Source organism: Apaloderma vittatum, unplaced genomic scaffold (genome assembly GCF_000703405.1).
Source record: "Apaloderma vittatum isolate BGI_N311 unplaced genomic scaffold, ASM70340v1 scaffold34505, whole genome shotgun sequence".
Taxonomy (NCBI): Eukaryota; Metazoa; Chordata; class Aves; order Trogoniformes; family Trogonidae; genus Apaloderma; species Apaloderma vittatum.
The window spans coordinates 23810-31532 of record NW_009719554.1 but is presented as its reverse complement, the minus strand read 5'-3'; positions in this window follow the sequence as shown (position 1 = coordinate 31532).

Sequence of the window (7723 nt, the reverse complement as noted above, 5' to 3'; positions counted from 1 at the left end):
CTCCTTGTGTGAGTTTTGCTCCCTGGGTGATCGTGACAAAGGTGATGGGGAACACGGCGTCTGCTGCAGCTCTAGACTTCCTCAGACAGCTTAGCAAGGGAGGGAGCGCAGAGCAGGATGGAGAGAGGCTTCTCTTGATGCCTCAGCCCGTGCTTTTCCTCTGGGGATTTCCACAGGCTGTGTTTCTGTGTGCCCTGCCTGGATCACACAAGAGCCCTGCCTGTTTCCCAGAGCCAAAGGTGGGGTCTTAGACCTCTCCCTTTCACCCTGCGGCAGAGCTTGGGTCAGAAGAGAGCCTGTCTGGTCTCCAGCACACAGTGTGGGTGCTGAGCACCTCCCCTCCCAGATAATGGCCTTCCAGTTAACTCCAGATCCCTCCCCTTGAGTGGGAAGTTCAAGCCCGTGAAAACACTCGGTGGCACCAGTGCTAACAAGTACCTCTTGAGTCACCAGGAACCCCCAGCCCTGTGCAAACTCAAGTTCAAATTCCTGCCTACTCTTGTCCCTGTCTCCCCCACCCCAGCAGCGTGTGGGTCAGCAGGAGTTTTTCAGGCCCCCTGCCCAAAGAGTGGCTGTCATGCTCTGTATGTCCCCACCTGCAGAAGTAGGGTTTGAGTCCAGCTGGAGCCTGTGATTTAGGAAGCGCTTGCAAGTCCTCAGTGCTGCCAGCTCCTCGGAGAACAGCTGAAATCAAGCATGACCTGCCCTTGCTGGACCTGCAGTGGAGAGCCACCTTGGAGGGGCGGGAAAACCAGCAGGCTTCCAGCACACCTTTAGTTTCCAAAGCCTCTCTAAGCACAGCTGTAGCCCCTGTGCTGTTTTTATCAGCCCTGGTAGTAGTGCTGGGAACACATTCTCCAAGCTGGGGAGGGAGAAGGGCAGCACTTTGAGCTACTCCTGGGGAGACTCCAGCCTCCCTGTAGCATTATAAAGCAAGCTTTGAATGAAAACCATTGCGAACTGCAGAAGAGGAGTGAAGCTGCAACTTTGCCACTGCATGTCATAGAAGTCCTTTGAAGATTTATAGCTACTCTTACACCCTCAGGTGATTTTGCAGTAGTGGTAAGAAATCCACTGCTGGATATAACATTCCTTCCCTGCGAGGACTCTCAGTTATACCTGTGTAGCTTGTTTATTAATGCTCTAGATATGGCAATTACATCCTTAAGAAGAGGGAAGGGATTGTGGCTAGCTGCAGGTGAGTTTTCTTGCCCTTTTCGCAAGGTAGTACCTCAGCTGGTGCTTTTTTGTGCTGGCACACCTTTGGTCATAGGTGCTGCTGAGGCTCATCTCCATTAGAGGTGCCTAGAATATGAGGGATGGTTTCCAAACTGACTTTGGGGGCTGAGCCGCTACATGCTTCCCTCGTTCCCTGCAAAGGCCAGTGAGATTGGAAAAAGAGTTGCCTGTGTAGCACATGGATTGCCTTAGTGAGGAGGTCAAGAAGAGTGAGTGGAAAATGGTGTGTGTATTAGCACACATGTTAGCTTCAGGGGATGCTCAGGACTGTAAACACTTATCTAGAGCGCTTGTGCCCAACATGAGCCAGGGATAGCTGGTCTGGAGGGTCTCAGAGCCTGCTTAACCTAGACCAGGCACATGACGCCAAGCAAAGATACACTCGGTGTATTTGCCTGGGGAGTGTTACATATGAAGCTTATGTGCTCATATGTTTCCCATGCACCCAGTGTTTACCTTTCTCCTTCTCCCACACACAGCTGGCTGAGTACGGTGTGACTTTGTGGCCTGCCAGATTGGCACAGCATGTTTATTGCATGCCTTTAAGGGACGTTTTTGTGACACATGGATGAGTGTTTGCTGGGCACGTGTAGCAGTGAGCACAGGTCCTGCTGGGTGGACTTTTGCACTGGGTGGAACACCTGCACTTTGCTTGTAGAGTTTATGCTTGCAATAAATGTGGTGTGTGTAAGCAGTTATGGTGCAGCAGTTGTTCAGCATGCTATGTGTAGATGTTATTGTGCATGTTCAGCGTATGAAGGACGCCTTAGGACGGACAAGTTTCCGTCTCTGTGCCTCCCTTGTTTTGAACTCTCAACAAGCAGAGGTAAACTTGTGTCTCTTGGCCCAGCTCATAGCTGAGTGTTCAAGCTTGCTGCGTCTGAGCTTCCTCCTGTCTTGAGAATAGCATCTTTAAGATGTACCGGCTGTCACAAATTGACTTATTCCCCCCAACTCTTGCACTGGATCAGAAAGACAGAGAAAGGAATTGGGAGAATTTGGTGGTGGATAGATGAGGCAAACTGGGCCAGCATTCATTTGTAAAGGCTGATTAGGTTTTAGGTGGGGTTAGTTGCTCTAAAATGAGCCCTTTGTACATTGTTGGAATCTATGACCCAATCAGTGGGATGTAGCTGGAGGAGGTGGTGCTAATGAAGGCTGGTACAGCTGACAATAACTCTGGCGGAGAGGAAGACGGAGGGAGTACTGGCTGGCACAAGAGGCGGCTTCAAGTCTTTAGGTCAGTGTAAGGTACCTCAAAGGGCTGGTTCATATTGTCAGCCCTGACTGTGTAAAGGAGAAGAGTGTGGCTGGTTGTCCTCACCTGCTTTTCTGTACTGTTACTGTCATCAGCTCTGCAACAGAAGGTCAGGCTGCATTGCACTTGTCCTGATAACAGGATGGCATCTTGTGGGACTACAACGAAGCATTACAGTGAGATCTGAAATTTGGAGAAGGTAGGACCATTGGGTGGTGCAATGTAAGGGGACGTTGGGGTGCATCTGAGGAGTGCCTGTTGTTCCCCAGCCTAGATGTTCTTGGAGAGGTGGTGACATATTTGCAGTGTACTACATGTGGACTGTGGTGTCACATCAGTCCTGCAGGCTGGCCCTGAGGAGCCTTGACAGAGCCAAGTGGACAGGGCAAGCCTGGGATCGTGGGCAGCTCCTGGTCGGGTTTGGGGTGCAAGGGTGTTGCTAGGACTGGGCAGTGCAGGTCAGGGCTGCGCTATAGTAGCAATGTTGTGCGGAGTGCCAGGACCACCTGTTTGTCCCAGGGGCTAGGGCAGAGTTGCAATCTCGGAGGTCCTAAGGTCCCCGTTCCCCTGGGGGAGGTGGGAAGAGATGTTACGTGCTGGAACAGTGGTGTAGGGTACACAAGAGCACTCCATGTCTGCATCCCTGTGAAATGGACTCTGGCTGCAGCTCTTGGGAAGGCAGAAACGTAATTTCTTTACATACCTTTTTTGATTTTTGCACTCTCTGTGGTGCAAACCCTTTACTTCCCTCAAGCTCCTCCTGAAGCACAACAGGTACCTCCTGCTCTTCAGACCTCTGAACACCTGGAACAGGGCGGGTGTATTTTTGTGCTCAGAAACCTCCCTGATAATGCTGAGAGGTGAAAGGGAGTGCAGCACTGCACCCTGAGCTTTCATTGGGCAGGCTGAGGGAAGGAGAAGCGTGAAGGGAACTGGCTGCCTTACAAAAAATGAGGGCTTGTTCTTGAGCTATGATTTAGGAAGTGATTGTTCCCTGCTTTAGGATAGGGAAAGTTACCTGAGCTGCTCACTGCGGGGGCCTTTAGCCTTTCATACCAAGATAACCTGTCCCCCTCAGGTTGAATAGGCAGCTTGGTGAACTCAGTTAATATTCCATTTCTCCAGCCAGGTGAGTGCCCAGGCCTCTGTCTAAGTAGGCTTTTCTTAAAGTCGGCAATGTTTGTGAGGTATGACCAAACTGAGCTCAGCCAAAAGTCTTTTTCAGCCTATAATACACAAGCTGCAAGCAGTTGAAGGGGTGGATGTGGCTGTCTGGAGGGAGAGAGGCAGTGGGGGCAGCTCCTCTTGCATTTTACCATGGGGTTTCTCCCCATGAAGTATCCCACTATGCTTGTTTTAATTAGGCAAACCCCTTACCTGGGGTAGGAAAGCATCTCTCCGGTTTCCCACCCAGGGAAACTGAGGCATGGAGCAAAGCTGCGGCACGCCTGGTGGCACACACAGCAGCCCAGCAAGAGAGAAGCAACCGAAGCGCAACGCTTCCCATACTTGCTTCACCACCGGCCGACTCAGAAGTCCTGGAGAACGGCCAGGTGCAGGTGCTGAGCCAGGGGTTATCGATAACTTTGTAGTCGCTGCTTGGATCCTGCTGCCCTTTTCACTGCAGATGTTGCCTCCTTGATCTGCTGCCTAATCTATAATCCCAGGTCCTTGCCGCTGTTCCCTGGGAGTGCTGTTTTCCTCTCAGCGTGTAAATCCTTACAGGTTAGGCCAGGGTTAGAGAGCAGAATCAAACTCTGTCATCTCTTTAAGACTTTGGGGTAAATTTTTATCTTGGGGTATTGCTGCATGTGTTTTGTTTGATACCAAAGCTGCAGCAAGCAGATTTGAAGCATAGCGAAAGACTAATGCAAATTAGACCCGCTGCATAACAGCTTCAGCAGCTGTGAAACCTGTGATCTAAACGCAGGTATCTGCTACGCTGACTTTATCTGCGTTAGGATCCCCTGTTTCGGTATGCAGATACTAGAACAGAACAGAAAGCAAGAGAGACAGCGTGGCAAAGAGACATGAAAGGGAGTCTCTCTCCTCAATGCTGAGCCCTTTAAGAAAGAAGGGGAAGGTAAGCTAGAGTCCTGAGATTTTAAGCTGGTTGTGCTGAGGCTAAAGAGAGGGGTGGTAGCTCATTCAATTCCTCCTTCCTCTGGCACAAACGCTTCTCGCTGGGCAGCAGGGAAAAGGAGGAGGACAGAGGCCTGCGCGGACTAAGCATGTTGGGCACGGATGGATCTCGAGAGCTGCAGGAGCGGGGTAAGGCAGGGCTTTGGAGGAAGGGTTTGCCTGCGCAGGGGCTGAGAGCGGACGGCATTTGCCGTGCCCGAGGAAGTCTTGTTTTTGTGGAGCTTGTAGTGCGAGGGCTGGCTCTGAGGCAGAGCAAAGGGCAGGGTAAATCAGGAGAAAGGTGCCCTGGAGCGATCAGCGTGAGCTGCGCGCTCTTATTTAGTGACCCCATTGCCGAGGGAAACCTTGGTGGCCCTGGTATTCAGGGAGGCACTTTTTCCCGAAGGCAAAGGAGTGGGGCAGAAAGGCAGACTGTGATCCTTTCTACTTTTGGCTCAGCCTTCCTCGTACATTATTTGTGCTAGCAAAATTAGTTTCTTTACTGCCCCCGGAATGTTTTCAGTTCCATTTTGTCCTTCCCACTTGCCCCAGCAATCCTTCCTTCCCTACCTGGCTGTGCCGCTGCTGCTCAGCTGCATCTCTCGCAGCTAACCGCGATTGATGGTGATGGAGGCAAGATGTACCAAGCAGCCTCACTTGAAGGGGAAATGATTTGCGGCTTTTTCTCCTGGGGTTGTGCGAGGCCTCTGGAGAAGAGGTGGTTTAAAGGAGTTGCTGTTCCTCTATCTCCGCGTCCCTGAATACCTCCTGGCTCGCTGTTGTGTGGTGCGGGCCCTGCTAGCAAGTGCCTGTCGTGCTCTCAGGTATGTGCTGTTGGCACAGAGCTTCTGTGGCCTCAAAATCCTGGTCTAGCAGCAACTTCTGGAGCAAGTGTTGACCACACCTGCGTTCAGCTTGGCCAGGGGGACGATGGGATTGCTTTTGCATAATTTAGCAATCTCTTGAATTATTTATAGTGCAGTTGTGCTCTGGAACAAAGTCTTCTCGCTTCCCGTGAGCGCTGGGGGCAGGGAATGGGGTGTTTGTCAGGCATCCAGAGTCTATCACTTAGTGATGAGGAAGTGCTGAGTTTCCTTTCTGCCCATGTTTGTTCGCATATGCCTCTGTGCAGCTGAACTACCCTGAAACATCCAGTTCTGGTTTCTGCATCACTTGGATGTGTAGCACTGTGGAGCACCTCTGTGTCTTGGGACTGTGTGAGAGGTTCCTGAGTTTGGAGCCTTGTCTTTGCAGAAAAGAAACAGCGTCAAACTGGAGATGGTGAATCTGGTGCTTGGATTTGGTCCCTGATGCAGTTACAGTGCTGTGCTGTGGATCTGGGGCAGGCATTGTCGGGACTGCTCTCTGAAATATTCAGATGCTCGAGACCATTCTTTTCTTTTGAAGGCTCATCTTGTTCTGCCGAAGTGTTTTTTAGCTTTGGCATGACACGGTCCATTGGACTTACATGAGATCATCAGGACCTGAAGACTTGAAAGATCAGGTGGTTGAGCAGCAAACTGTGCAACTGAAATTCCCATCATTTCTCAGTTGTTAAACACTGAAGAGCAACCAGTTGAGGGCAGAGGGAGACCGAGGCAGTTTCTACATGTCTTTTGCAGTAGAGGAGCATTGTGAAGATGAGATGGGCAGGCTGAGCACCCACCCCAGCTACATACGAGCTTAATGCCCTTTGGCCCTCTGCCTTGCTGTTGGCAGGTTCCTGTGCCATGCAGATGGGCCGTACCGCTCCTGCCTTGCTCGTCCTGGTGACTTCACCCTCCCTGCGCTGCACATTGTTCTCGTTCCACAGCAATTTTCATGGTGTGCTTACACATTAGTTTAGTCTTTCTCTTCTCCTTCCTTTCTGACCTGGCTGTGGCAGTTCACTTCTCAGAAACAGAGTATAATATAAATGTTTGTGTTACTGAAGACCTGAAATGGGAGGGAAAGGAACTTGGCCTGTAATCAAGTGATTGTGGCTGTAAGCTGCTCAGTGTCTGTTGAGCAAAAAATGTTCAGCTTCCCTATTTTTATCTGCACAGTGTCAGCTTGTGGCTTTTGCATTTGGGGAAGAGTTGGCCAGGCAATTGCCAGATGTCCCTTGGAAAAGCTAGGCTGTCCCACCTGGCCTTGGCCTGGTTCTCGGGTTCTTCAGCCTGAAATAAATCCTGTTCTTTCATCAAATGGTTTTACCTCTTGTCAGGGACATTGGCAACCTGCTAAATGCAAAATACCTCCTCATCCTTCTCGGGAAATAAGGCAATCTAAGGGAGTAACCTAAACAAAAATGGTCTTAAAACCTATGTGATGTCCAGCGTGGCATTTGATTTCAGTGATGAAGACAAGCTCTTTTCCTCTTTCCCCATACACCTGCTCCCAGTTCTTTCCACTTGGTTTAATCTGGAGATCAGGGTACTGCTTTGCTTAGTGAAAGGGAATATTTGTAGAGAAGAAGTAAACATATTGTTGAGACCCAGGCCTGCTGCAGTGCCTGTAAACAAGATCCAGCCGTCTGTGGGAGGCAGAAGAGAGATTTATGTGACCCTGAGTTAAGTGCATTAGGAGGCTTTTGATTTCATTCTGGGAAACTGCCCCTTTTCGTGGTACCATATGCCTGTTACCGGCATAGAGCTGTTGCTGAAGATTTGATTCGTGTGGATTTAATCCGAGGGGCCGTGATGCTGCAATCAGAAGGATAACATAAGCAGTGGGTTGTCTCTGCAAGCCAGAGTCTGAGGTGCTTTGCAGAGCCCCCGAGCCTGTGCCCTTTGCCCACCCCAGAGGTGGGAGTCCAGGCTGATTTACTTCTGCCTTGGGGCAAGGCATTGAAGAGCTCTCTGCCTATCAGCACTTTCATACTGAAAATAATAACAAAACGAAGCGGCAGCGGGGGATCCAGGCAGCACTGTGTTGAGGTCTTGCCTAAGTCTTGAAAGAGGAAATGAAGAACGAAGGCAGTAAGAGACAAATAAATAAGGGCCTGTTCTTGGCCCAAGAAAAATTCCCATGGGTTTGTGTAACATTGTTGGGAAGACGCGACACTCCCAGGGCTGGAGTTTTTGAGAAATGAAAGAAAAGGGGAAAGAGGCGAGAGAACGAAGG